At 43.0% G+C, this 10,000-nt stretch overlaps 27 non-coding genes and 2 pseudogenes across 27 annotated transcripts in view; all 29 read right to left on the reverse strand.

The window, feature by feature from the left end:
- Nucleotides 1–69, reverse strand: part of LOC145857145 (5S ribosomal RNA) — a 119-nt gene extending 50 nt beyond the window's left edge. The window contains exon 1 of the ribosomal RNA XR_014378038.1: nucleotides 1–69. This exon is cut by the window's left edge and continues 50 nt beyond it. This is a non-coding gene — a ribosomal RNA (5S ribosomal RNA).
- Nucleotides 70–478: 409 nt separating this feature from the next.
- On the reverse strand, nucleotides 479–597 carry LOC145887372 (5S ribosomal RNA). Its single transcript, XR_014398963.1, has one exon. It is a non-coding gene; the product is annotated as a 5S ribosomal RNA (ribosomal RNA).
- Nucleotides 598–736: 139 nt separating this feature from the next.
- Nucleotides 737–855, reverse strand: LOC145850875 (5S ribosomal RNA). Its single transcript, XR_014372724.1, has one exon. It is a non-coding gene; the product is annotated as a 5S ribosomal RNA (ribosomal RNA).
- Nucleotides 856–994: 139 nt separating this feature from the next.
- Nucleotides 995–1,113, reverse strand: LOC145857157 (5S ribosomal RNA). Its single transcript, XR_014378051.1, has one exon. It is a non-coding gene; the product is annotated as a 5S ribosomal RNA (ribosomal RNA).
- A 409-nt stretch (nucleotides 1,114–1,522) lies between these two features.
- LOC145886728 (5S ribosomal RNA) lies at nucleotides 1,523–1,641 on the reverse strand. The gene has a single exon (XR_014398313.1). It is a non-coding gene; the product is annotated as a 5S ribosomal RNA (ribosomal RNA).
- Nucleotides 1,642–1,780: 139 nt separating this feature from the next.
- Nucleotides 1,781–1,899, reverse strand: LOC145885754 (5S ribosomal RNA). Its single transcript, XR_014397338.1, has one exon. It is a non-coding gene; the product is annotated as a 5S ribosomal RNA (ribosomal RNA).
- Nucleotides 1,900–2,038: 139 nt separating this feature from the next.
- Nucleotides 2,039–2,157, reverse strand: LOC145887638 (5S ribosomal RNA). Its single transcript, XR_014399229.1, has one exon. It is a non-coding gene; the product is annotated as a 5S ribosomal RNA (ribosomal RNA).
- A 139-nt stretch (nucleotides 2,158–2,296) lies between these two features.
- LOC145883264 (5S ribosomal RNA) lies at nucleotides 2,297–2,415 on the reverse strand. Its single transcript, XR_014394839.1, has one exon. It is a non-coding gene; the product is annotated as a 5S ribosomal RNA (ribosomal RNA).
- Nucleotides 2,416–2,554: 139 nt separating this feature from the next.
- On the reverse strand, nucleotides 2,555–2,673 carry LOC145857168 (5S ribosomal RNA). Its single transcript, XR_014378063.1, has one exon. It is a non-coding gene; the product is annotated as a 5S ribosomal RNA (ribosomal RNA).
- Nucleotides 2,674–3,082: 409 nt separating this feature from the next.
- Nucleotides 3,083–3,201, reverse strand: LOC145851746 (5S ribosomal RNA). The gene has a single exon (XR_014373598.1). It is a non-coding gene; the product is annotated as a 5S ribosomal RNA (ribosomal RNA).
- A 139-nt stretch (nucleotides 3,202–3,340) lies between these two features.
- On the reverse strand, nucleotides 3,341–3,459 carry LOC145885872 (5S ribosomal RNA). The gene has a single exon (XR_014397456.1). It is a non-coding gene; the product is annotated as a 5S ribosomal RNA (ribosomal RNA).
- Nucleotides 3,460–3,598: 139 nt separating this feature from the next.
- LOC145885873 (5S ribosomal RNA) lies at nucleotides 3,599–3,717 on the reverse strand. The gene has a single exon (XR_014397457.1). It is a non-coding gene; the product is annotated as a 5S ribosomal RNA (ribosomal RNA).
- Nucleotides 3,718–3,856: 139 nt separating this feature from the next.
- On the reverse strand, nucleotides 3,857–3,975 carry LOC145854569 (5S ribosomal RNA). Its single transcript, XR_014375454.1, has one exon. It is a non-coding gene; the product is annotated as a 5S ribosomal RNA (ribosomal RNA).
- Nucleotides 3,976–4,384: 409 nt separating this feature from the next.
- On the reverse strand, nucleotides 4,385–4,503 carry LOC145851747 (5S ribosomal RNA). The gene has a single exon (XR_014373599.1). It is a non-coding gene; the product is annotated as a 5S ribosomal RNA (ribosomal RNA).
- A 139-nt stretch (nucleotides 4,504–4,642) lies between these two features.
- LOC145857179 (5S ribosomal RNA) lies at nucleotides 4,643–4,761 on the reverse strand. The gene has a single exon (XR_014378076.1). It is a non-coding gene; the product is annotated as a 5S ribosomal RNA (ribosomal RNA).
- Nucleotides 4,762–5,170: 409 nt separating this feature from the next.
- On the reverse strand, nucleotides 5,171–5,289 carry LOC145857190 (5S ribosomal RNA). Its single transcript, XR_014378087.1, has one exon. It is a non-coding gene; the product is annotated as a 5S ribosomal RNA (ribosomal RNA).
- A 409-nt stretch (nucleotides 5,290–5,698) lies between these two features.
- Nucleotides 5,699–5,817, reverse strand: LOC145851748 (5S ribosomal RNA). Its single transcript, XR_014373600.1, has one exon. It is a non-coding gene; the product is annotated as a 5S ribosomal RNA (ribosomal RNA).
- A 139-nt stretch (nucleotides 5,818–5,956) lies between these two features.
- On the reverse strand, nucleotides 5,957–6,075 carry LOC145857201 (5S ribosomal RNA). The gene has a single exon (XR_014378098.1). It is a non-coding gene; the product is annotated as a 5S ribosomal RNA (ribosomal RNA).
- Nucleotides 6,076–6,484: 409 nt separating this feature from the next.
- On the reverse strand, nucleotides 6,485–6,603 carry LOC145852973 (uncharacterized; annotated as a pseudogene).
- Nucleotides 6,604–6,742: 139 nt separating this feature from the next.
- Nucleotides 6,743–6,861, reverse strand: LOC145883265 (5S ribosomal RNA). The gene has a single exon (XR_014394840.1). It is a non-coding gene; the product is annotated as a 5S ribosomal RNA (ribosomal RNA).
- A 139-nt stretch (nucleotides 6,862–7,000) lies between these two features.
- LOC145857213 (5S ribosomal RNA) lies at nucleotides 7,001–7,119 on the reverse strand. The gene has a single exon (XR_014378110.1). It is a non-coding gene; the product is annotated as a 5S ribosomal RNA (ribosomal RNA).
- A 409-nt stretch (nucleotides 7,120–7,528) lies between these two features.
- LOC145885874 (5S ribosomal RNA) lies at nucleotides 7,529–7,647 on the reverse strand. The gene has a single exon (XR_014397458.1). It is a non-coding gene; the product is annotated as a 5S ribosomal RNA (ribosomal RNA).
- A 139-nt stretch (nucleotides 7,648–7,786) lies between these two features.
- LOC145885283 (5S ribosomal RNA) lies at nucleotides 7,787–7,905 on the reverse strand. The gene has a single exon (XR_014396864.1). It is a non-coding gene; the product is annotated as a 5S ribosomal RNA (ribosomal RNA).
- Nucleotides 7,906–8,044: 139 nt separating this feature from the next.
- LOC145857224 (5S ribosomal RNA) lies at nucleotides 8,045–8,163 on the reverse strand. Its single transcript, XR_014378121.1, has one exon. It is a non-coding gene; the product is annotated as a 5S ribosomal RNA (ribosomal RNA).
- A 409-nt stretch (nucleotides 8,164–8,572) lies between these two features.
- LOC145852819 (uncharacterized) lies at nucleotides 8,573–8,691 on the reverse strand (annotated as a pseudogene).
- A 139-nt stretch (nucleotides 8,692–8,830) lies between these two features.
- LOC145857235 (5S ribosomal RNA) lies at nucleotides 8,831–8,949 on the reverse strand. Its single transcript, XR_014378132.1, has one exon. It is a non-coding gene; the product is annotated as a 5S ribosomal RNA (ribosomal RNA).
- Nucleotides 8,950–9,358: 409 nt separating this feature from the next.
- Nucleotides 9,359–9,477, reverse strand: LOC145851749 (5S ribosomal RNA). The gene has a single exon (XR_014373601.1). It is a non-coding gene; the product is annotated as a 5S ribosomal RNA (ribosomal RNA).
- Nucleotides 9,478–9,616: 139 nt separating this feature from the next.
- LOC145850719 (5S ribosomal RNA) lies at nucleotides 9,617–9,735 on the reverse strand. The gene has a single exon (XR_014372567.1). It is a non-coding gene; the product is annotated as a 5S ribosomal RNA (ribosomal RNA).
- Nucleotides 9,736–9,874: 139 nt separating this feature from the next.
- On the reverse strand, nucleotides 9,875–9,993 carry LOC145850876 (5S ribosomal RNA). The gene has a single exon (XR_014372725.1). It is a non-coding gene; the product is annotated as a 5S ribosomal RNA (ribosomal RNA).
- Nucleotides 9,994–10,000: the final 7 nt, after the last annotated feature.

Consider the following 10,000-nt stretch of genomic DNA (forward strand, 5'->3'; position numbering starts at 1 on the left):
AGGCCCAACCCTGCTTAGCTTCCGAGATCAGACGAGATCGGGAGTACCCAGGCTGGTATGGCCGTAAGCTAGAAACAATCTCTTGCTACAACATATATAGTCAAAGTGAGTGTGATAAACAGACATTGCATTTTCACCAATTAGATAAGCAGCTTGAACTTTGTGTCACTGAAAAAGTAGAAGAAATTACAAACACTGTTCCCATCACTTTTTAGCACAGGTAGTTGGATAAAATACAAACTTTATTTCCTTTCATCATTTGAACAGGGCAAAGGAGCACAAAGCACACACAAGCTGCATTCAGCAACAATATTCTTGTTTGTCTTATAAATACAAGGCAGATGCTAATTGAAAACACAAGGAAATTTGATCCTATTAAAAATGCAGGAAGCTGCATTTAGTCAATTCATCATTAAATGCTTACTACAAGGCAGAGTTGCTGATGAAATAGTGCAAGAGCACACCCTCGTGGACGAAATGCTTACAGCACCTGGTATTCCCAGGCGGTCTCCCATCCAAGTACTAACCAGGCCCGACCCTGCTTAGCTTCCGAGCTCAGACAAGATCGGGTGTACCCAGGCTGATATGGCCGTAAGCGAGAAACAATCTCTTGCTACAACATATATAGTCAAAGTGAGTCTGATAAAACAGACATTTAGTCAATTCATCATTAAATGCTTACTACAAGGCAGTGTTGCTGATGAAATAGTGCAAGAGCACACCCTCGTGGACAAAATGCTTACAGCACCTGGTATTCCCAGGCGGTCTCCCATCCAAGTACTAACCAGGCCCGACCCTGCTTAGATTCCGAGATCAGACGAGATCGGGCGTACCCAGGCTGATATGGCCGTAAGCTAGAAACAATCTCTTGCTACAACATATATAGTCAAAGTGAGTCTGATAAAACAGACATTTAGTCAATTCATCATTAAATGCTTACTACAAGGCAGTGTTGCTGATGAAATAGTGCAAGAGCACACCCTCGTGGACAAAATGCTTACAGCACCTGGTATTCCCAGGCGGTCTCCCATCCAAGTACTAACCAGGCCCAACCCTGCTTAGCTTCCGAGATCAGACGAGATCGGGAGTACCCAGGCTGGTATGGCCGTAAGCTAGAAACAATCTCTTGCTACAACATATATAGTCAAAGTGAGTGTGATAAACAGACATTGCATTTTCACCAATTAGATAAGCAGCTTGAACTTTGTGTCACTGAAAAAGTAGAAGAAATTACAAACACTGTTCCCATCACTTTTTAGCACAGGTAGTTGGATAAAATACAAACTTTATTTCCTTTCATCATTTGAACAGGGCAAAGGAGCACAAAGCACACACAAGCTGCATTCAGCAACAATATTCTTGTTTGTCTTATAAATACAAGGCAGATGCTAATTGAAAACACAAGGAAATTTGATCCTATTAAAAATGCAGGAAGCTGCATTTAGTCAATTCATCATTAAATGCTTACTACAAGGCAGAGTTGCTGATGAAATAGTGCAAGAGCACACCCTCGTGGACAAAATGCTTACAGCACCTGGTATTCCCAGGCGGTCTCCCATCGAAGTACTAACCAGGCCCGACCCTGCTTAGCTTCCGAGATCAGACAAGATCGGGTGTACCCAGGCTGATATGGCCGTAAGCGAGAAACAATCTCTTGCTACAACATATATAGTCAAAGTGAGTCTGATAAAACAGACATTTAGTCAATTCATCATTAAATGCTTACTACAAGGCAGTGTTGCTGATGAAATAGTGCAAGAGCACACCCTCGTGGACAAAATGCTTACAGCACCTGGTATTCCCAGGCGGTCTCCCATCCAAGTACTAACCAGGCCCGACCCTGCTTAGCTTCCGAGATCAGACGAGATCGGGCATACCCAGGCTGATATGGCCGTAAGCTAGAAACAATCTCTTGCTACAACATATATAGTCAAAGTGAGTCTGATAAAACAGACATTTAGTCAATTCATCATTAAATGCTTACTCCAAGGCAGTGTTGCTGATGAAATAGTGCAAGAGCACACCCTCGTGGACAAAATGCTTACAGCACCTGGTATTCCCAGGCGGTCTCCCATCCAACTACTAACCAGGCCCAACCCTGCTTAGCTTCCGAGATCAGACAAGATCGGGTGTACCCAGGCTGATATGGCCGTAAGCAAGAAACAATCTCTTGCTACAACATATATAGTCAAAGTGAGTCTGATAAAACAGACATTTAGTCAATTCATCATTAAATGCTTACTACAAGGCAGTGTTGCTACTGAAATAGTGCAAGAGCACACCCTCGTGGACAAAATGCTTACAGCACCTGGTATTCCCAGGCGGTCTCCCATCCAAGTACTAACCAGGCCCGACCCTGCTTAGCTTCCGAGATCAGACGAGATCGGGCGTACCCAGGCTGATATGGCCGTAAGCTAGAAACAATCTCTTGCTACAACATATATAGTCAAAGTGAGTCTGATAAAACAGACATTTAGTCAATTCATCATTAAATGCTTACTACAAGGCAGTGTTGCTGATGAAATAGTGCAAGAGCACACCCTCGTGGACAAAATGCTTACAGCACCTGGTATTCCCAGGCGGTCTCCCATCCAAGTACTAACCAGGCCCAACCCTGCTTAGCTTCCGAGATCAGACGAGATCGGGAGTACCCAGGCTGGTATGGCCGTAAGCTAGAAACAATCTCTTGCTACAACATATATAGTCAAAGTGAGTGTGATAAACAGACATTGCATTTTCACCAATTAGATAAGCAGCTTGAACTTTGTGTCACTGAAAAAGTAGAAGAAATTACAAACACTGTTCCCATCACTTTTTAGCACAGGTAGTTGGATAAAATACAAACTTTATTTCCTTTCATCATTTGAACAGGGCAAAGTAGCACAAAGCACACACAAGCTGCATTCAGCAACAATATTCTTGTTTGTCTTATAAATACAAGGCAGATGCTAATTGAAAACACAAGGAAATTTGATCCTATTAAAAAGGCAGGAAGCTGCATTTAGTCAATTAATCATTAAATGCTTACTACAAGGCAGTGTTGCTGATGAAATAGTGCAAGAGCACACCCTCGTGGACAAAATGCTTACAGCACCTGGTATTCCCAGGCGGTCTCCCATCCAAGCACTAACCAGGCCCGACCCTGCTTAGCTTCCGAGATCAGACAAGATCGGGTGTACCCAGGCTGATATGGCCGTAAGCGAGAAACAATCTCTTGCTACAACATATATAGTCAAAGTGAGTCTGATAAAACAGACATTTAGTCAATTCATCATTAAATGCTTACTACAAGGCAGTGTTGCTGATGAAATAGTGCAAGAGCACACCCTCGTGGACAAAATGCTTACAGCACCTGGTATTCCCAGGCGGTCTCCCATCCAAGTACTAACCAGGCCCGACCCTGCTTAGCTTCCGAGATCAGACAAGATCGGGTGTACCCAGGCTGATATGGCCGTAAGCGAGAAGCAATCTCTTCCTACAACATATATAGTCAAAGTGAGTCTGATAAAACAGACATTTAGTCAATTCATCATTAAATGCTTACTACAAGGCAGTGTTGCTGATGAAATAGTGCAAGAGCACACCCTCGTGGACAAAATGCTTACAGCACCTGGTATTCCCAGGCGGTCTCCCATCCAAGTACTAACCAGGCCCGACCCTGCTTAGCTTCCGAGATCAGACAAGATCGGGTGTACCCAGGCTGATATGGCCGTAAGCGAGAAACAATCTCTTGCTACAACATATATAGTCAAAGTGAGTCTGATAAAACAGACATTTAGTCAATTCATGATTAAATGCTTACTACAAGGCAGTGTTGCTGATGAAATAGTGCAAGAGCACACCCTCGTGGACAAAATGCTTACAGCACCTGGTATTCCCAGGCGGTCTCCCATCCAAGTACTAACCAGGCCCAACCCTGCTTAGCTTCCGAGATCAGATGAGATCGGGAGTACCCAGGCTGGTATGGCCGTAAGCTAGAAACAATCTCTTGCTACAACATATATAGTCAAAGTGAGTGTGATAAACAGACATTGCATTTTCACCAATTAGATAAGCAGCTTGAACTTTGTGTCACTGAAAAAGTAGAAGAAATTACAAACACTGTTCCCATCACTTTTTAGCACAGGTAGTTGGATAAAATACAAACTTTATTTCCTTTCATCATTTGAACAGGGCAAAGGAGCACAAAGCACACACAAGCTGCATTCAGCAACAATATTCTTGTTTGTCTTATAAATACAAGGCAGATGCTAATTGAAAACACAAGGAAATTTGATCCTATTAAAAAGGCAGGAAGCTGCATTTAGTCAATTAATCATTAAATGCTTACTACAAGGCAGTGTTGCTGATGAAATAGTGCAAGAGCACACCCTCGTGGACAAAATGCTTACAGCACCTGGTATTCCCAGGCGGTCTCCCATCCAAGCACTAACCAGGCCCGACCCTGCTTAGCTTCCGAGATCAGACAAGATCGGGTGTACCCAGGCTGATATGGCCGTAAGCGAGAAACAATCTCTTGCTACAACATATATAGTCAAAGTGAGTCTGATAAAACAGACATTTAGTCAATTCATCATTAAATGCTTACTACAAGGCAGTGTTGCTGATGAAATAGTGCAAGAGCACACCCTCGTGGACAAAATGCTTACAGCACCTGGTATTCCCAGGCGGTCTCCCATCCAAGTACTAACCAGGCCCAACCCTGCTTAGCTTCCGAGATCAGACGAGATCGGGAGTACCCAGGCTGGTATGGCCGTAAGCTAGAAGCAATCTCTTGCTACAACATATATAGTCAAAGTGAGTGTGATAAACAGACATTGCATTTCCACCAATTAGATAAGCAGCTTGAACTTTGTGTCACTGAAAAAGTAGAAGAAATTACAAACACTCTTCCCATCACTTTTTAGCACAGGTAGTTGGATAAAATACAAACTTTATTTCCTTTCATCAATTGAACAGGGCAAAGGAGCACAAAGCACACACAAGCTGCATTCAGCAACAATATTCTTGTTTGTCTTATAAATACAAGGCAGATGCTAATTGAAAACACAAGGAAATTTGATCCTATTAAAAAGGCAGGAAGCTGCATTTAGTCAATTCATCATTAAATGCTTACTACAAGGCAGTGTTGCTGATGAAATAGTGCAAGAGCACACCCTCGTGGACAAAATGCTTACAGCACCTGGTATTCCCAGGCGGTCTCCCATCCAAGTACTAACCAGGCCCAACCCTGCTTAGCTTCCGAGATCAGACGAGATCGGGAGTACCCAGGCTGGTATGGCCGTAAGCTAGAAACAATCTCTTGCTACAACATATATAGTCAAAGTGAGTGTGATAAACAGACATTGCATTTTCACCAATTAGATAAGCAGCTTGAACTTTGTGTCACTGAAAAAGTAGAAGAAATTACAAACACTGTTCCCATCACTTTTTAGCACAGGTAGTTGGATAAAATACAAACTTTATTTCCTTTCATCATTTGAACAGGGCAAAGGAGCACAAAGCACACACAAGCTGCATTCAGCAACAATATTCTTGTTTGTCTTATAAATACAAGGCAGATGCTAATTGAAAACACAAGGAAATTTGATCCTATTAAAAAGGCAGGAAGCTGCATTTAGTCAATTCATCATTAAATGCTTACTACAAGGCAGTGTTGCTGATGAAATAGTGCAAGAGCACACCCTCGTGGACAAAATGCTTACAGCACCTGGTATTCCCAGGCGGTCTCCCATCCAAGCACTAACCAGGCCCGACCCTGCTTAGCTTCCGAGATCAGACAAGATCGGGTGTACCCAGGCTGATATGGCCGTAAGCGAGAAACAATCTCTTGCTACAACATATATAGTCAAAGTGAGTCTGATAAAACAGACATTTAGTCAATTCATCATTAAATGCTTACTACAAGGCAGTGTTGCTGATGAAATAGTGCAAGAGCACACCCTCGTGGACAAAATGCTTACAGCACCTGGTATTCCCAGGCGGTCTCCCATCCAAGTACTAACCAGGCCCAACCCTGCTTAGCTTCCGAGATCAGACGAGATCGGGAGTACCCAGGCTGGTATGGCCGTAAGCTAGAAACAATCTCTTGCTACAACATATATAGTCAAAGTGAGTGTGATAAACAGACATTGCATTTTCACCAATTAGATAAGCAGCTTGAACTTTGTGTCACTGAAAAAGTAGAAGAAATTACAAACACTGTTCCCATCACTTTTTAGCACAGGTAGTTGGATAAAATACAAACTTTATTTCCTTTCATCATTTGAACAGGGCAAAGGAGCACAAAGCACACACAAGCTGCATTCAGCAACAATATTCTTGTTTGTCTTATAAATACAAGGCAGATGCTAATTGAAAACACAAGGAAATTTGATCCTATTAAAAAGGCAGGAAGCTGCATTTAGTCAATTAATCATTAAATGCTTACTACAAGGCAGTGTTGCTGATGAAATAGTGCAAGAGCACACCCTCGTGGACAAAATGCTTACAGCACCTGGTATTCCCAGGCGGTCTCCCATCCAAGCACTAACCAGGCCCGACCCTGCTTAGCTTCCGGGATCAGACAAGATCGGGTGTACCCAGGCTGATATGGCCGTAAGCGAGAAACAATCTCTTGCTACAACATATATAGTCAAAGTGAGTCTGATAAAACAGACATTTAGTCAATTCATCATTAAATGCTTACTACAAGGCAGTGTTGCTGATGAAATAGTGCAAGAGCACACCCTCGTGGACAAAATGCTTACAGCACCTGGTATTCCCAGGCGGTCTCCCATCCAAGTACTAACCAGGCCCGACCCTGCTTAGCTTCCGAGATCAGACGAGATCGGGCGTACCCAGGCTGATATGGCCGTAAGCTAGAAACAATCTCTTGCTACAACATATATAGTCAAAGTGAGTCTGATAAAACAGACATTTAGTCAATTCATCATTAAATGCTTACTACAAGGCAGTGTTGCTGATGAAATAGTGCAAGAGCACACCCTCGTGGACAAAATGCTTACAGCACCTGGTATTCCCAGGCGGTCTCCCATCCAAGTACTAACCAGGCCCAACCCTGCTTAGCTTCCGAGATCAGACGAGATCGGGAGTACCCAGGCTGGTATGGCCGTAAGCTAGAAACAATCTCTTGCTACAACATATATAGTCAAAGTGAGTGTGATAAACAGACATTGCATTTTCACCAATTAGATAAGCAGCTTGAACTTTGTGTCACTGAAAAAGTAGAAGAAATTACAAACACTGTTCCCATCACTTTTTAGCACAGGTAGTTGGATAAAATACAAACTTTATTTCCTTTCATCATTTGAACAGGGCAAAGGAGCACAAAGCACACACAAGCTGCATTCAGCAACAATATTCTTGTTTGTCTTATAAATACAAGGCAGATGCTAATTGAAAACACAAGGAAATTTGATCCTATTAAAAATGCAGGAAGCTGCATTTAGTCAATTCATCATTAAATGCTTACTACAAGGCAGAGTTGCTGATGAAATAGTGCAAGAGCACACCCTCGTGGACGAAATGCTTACAGCACCTGGTATTCCCAGGCGGTCTCCCATCCAAGTACTAACCAGGCCCGACCCTGCTTAGCTTCCGAGATCAGACAAGATCGGGTGTACCCAGGCTGATATGGCCGTAAGCGAGAAACAATCTCTTGCTACAACATATATAGTCAAAGTGAGTCTGATAAAACAGACATTTAGTCAATTCATCATTAAATGCTTACTACAAGGCAGTGTTGCTGATGAAATAGTGCAAGAGCACACCCTCGTGGACAAAATGCTTACAGCACCTGGTATTCCCAGGCGGTCTCCCATCCAAGTACTAACCAGGCCCGACCCTGCTTAGCTTCCGAGATCAGACGAGATCGGGCATACCCAGGTTGATATGGCCGTAAGCTAGAAACAATCTCTTGCTACAACATATATAGTCAAAGTGAGTCTGATAAAACAGACATTTAGTCAATTCATCATTAAATGCTTACTACAAGGCAGTGTTGCTGATGAAATAGTGCAAGAGCACACCCTCGTGGACAAAATGCTTACAGCACCTGGTATTCCCAGGCGGTCTCCCATCCAAGTACTAACCAGGCCCAACCCTGCTTAGCTTCCGAGATCAGACGAGATCGGGAGTACCCAGGCTGGTATGGCCGTAAGCTAGAAACAATCTCTTGCTACAACATATATAGTCAAAGTGAGTGTGATAAACAGACATTGCATTTTCACCAATTAGATAAGCAGCTTGAACTTTGTGTCACTGAAAAAGTAGAAGAAATTACAAACACTGTTCCCATCACTTTTTAGCACAGGTAGTTGGATAAAATACAAACTTTATTTCCTTTCATCATTTGAACAGGGCAAAGGAGCACAAAGCACACACAAGCTGCATTCAGCAACAATATTCTTGTTTGTCTTATAAATACAAGGCAGATGCTAATTGAAAACACAAGGAAATTTGATCCTATTAAAAAGGCAGGAAGCTGCATTTAGTCAATTCATCATTAAATGCTTACTACAAGGCAGTGTTGCTGATGAAATAGTGCAAGAGCACACCCTCGTGGACAAAATGCTTACAGCACCTGGTATTCCCAGGCGGTCTCCCATCCAAGCACTAACCAGGCCCGACCCTGCTTAGCTTCCAAGATCAGACAAGATCGGGTGTACCCAGGCTGATATGGCCGTAAGCGAGAAACAATCTCTTGCTACAACATATATAGTCAAAGTGAGTCTGATAAAACAGACATTTAGTCAATTCATCATTAAATGCTTACTACAAGGCAGTGTTGCTGATGAAATAGTGCAAGAGCACACCCTCGTGGACAAAATGCTTACAGCACCTGGTATTCCCAGGCGGTCTCCCATCCAAGTACTAACCAGGCCCAACCCTGCTTAGCTTCCGAGATCAGACGAGATCGGGAGTACCCAGGCTGGTATGGCCGTAAGCTAGAAACAATCTCTTGCTACAACATATATAGTCAAAGTGAGTGTGATAAACAGACATTGCATTTTCACCAATTAGATAAGCAGCTTGAACTTTGTGTCACTGAAAAAGTAGAAGAAATTACAAACACTGTTCCCATCACTTTTTAGCACAGGTAGTTGGATAAAATACAAACTTTATTTCCTTTCATCATTTGAACAGGGCAAAGGAGCACAAAGCACACACAAGCTGCATTCAGCAACAATATTCTTGTTTGTCTTATAAATACAAGGCAGATGCTAATTGAAAACACAAGGAAATTTGATCCTATTAAAAAGGCAGGAAGCTGCATTTAGTCAATTCATCATTAAATGCTTACTACAAGGCAGTGTTGCTGATGAAATAGTGCAAGAGCACACCCTCGTGGACAAAATGCTTACAGCACCTGGTATTCCCAGGCGGTCTCCCATCCAAGCACTAACCAGGCCCGACCCTGCTTAGCTTCCGAGATCAGACAAGATCGGGTGTACCCAGGCTGATATGGCCGTAAGCAAGAAACAATCTCTTGCTACAACATATATAGTCAAAGTGAGTCTGATAAAACAGACATTTAGTCAATTCATCATTAAATGCTTACTACAAGGCAGTGTTGCTGATGAAATAGTGCAAGAGCACACCCTCGTGGACAAAATGCTTACAGCACCTGGTATTCCCAGGCGGTCTCCCATCCAAGTACTAACCAGGCCCGACCCTGCTTAGCTTCCGAGATCAGACAAGATCGGGTGTACCCAGGCTGATATGGCCGTAAGAGAGAAACAATCTCTTGCTACAACATATATAGTCAAAGTGAGTCTGATAAAACAGACATTTAGTCAATTCATCATTAAATGCTTACTACAAGGCAGTGTTGCTGATGAAATAGTGCAAGAGCACACCCTCGTGGACAAAATGCTTACAGCACCTGGTATTCCCAGGCGGTCTCCCATCCAAGTACTAACCAGGCCCGACCCTGCTTAGATTCCGAGATCAGACGAGATCGGGCGTACCCAGGCTGATATGGCCGTAAGCTAGAAAC

This window comes from Salmo salar, chromosome 08 (genome assembly GCF_965601325.2).
Source record: "Salmo salar chromosome 08, fSalSal1, whole genome shotgun sequence".
NCBI classification, from domain to species: Eukaryota; Metazoa; Chordata; class Actinopteri; order Salmoniformes; family Salmonidae; genus Salmo; species Salmo salar.